The sequence below is a fragment of the Monopterus albus genome, unplaced genomic scaffold (genome assembly GCF_001952655.1).
Source record: "Monopterus albus unplaced genomic scaffold, M_albus_1.0 scaffold370.1, whole genome shotgun sequence".
NCBI classification, from domain to species: Eukaryota; Metazoa; Chordata; class Actinopteri; order Synbranchiformes; family Synbranchidae; genus Monopterus; species Monopterus albus.
The window spans coordinates 60693-61111 of record NW_018128250.1 but is presented as its reverse complement, the minus strand read 5'-3'; positions in this window follow the sequence as shown (position 1 = coordinate 61111).

Sequence of the window (419 nt, the reverse complement as noted above, 5' to 3'; positions counted from 1 at the left end):
TGATGTGGCCGGTGACTGCTCATCAGAAACATAGAGCTCCAGAGCCAGGGCAACCTGCACAAAGGCGCAGGGAGAGTAAGAGAGAGAGAGAGTGAGGACACACTGCGGGAGAGAGGAGACACAAAGTTAGTGATGTGTAATGGTGGCATATAGAAGCATAGAGAGAGAAGAAAGGAGAGGGGAGAAACTCAGCAGCCAAGGCCTATAGCAGCATAACTAAGGGAAGGCTCAGGGTCACCTGATCCAGTGCTAACTATAAGCTTTATCAAAAAGGAACGTCTTAAGTCTAATCTTAAAGGTAGAGAGGGTGTCCACCTCCCGAACTGAGACTGGGAGTTGGTTCCATAGGAGAGGAGCTTGATAGCTAAAGGCTCTGCCTCCCATTCTGCTTCTGTGGACTCTAGGAACCACAAGTAAAC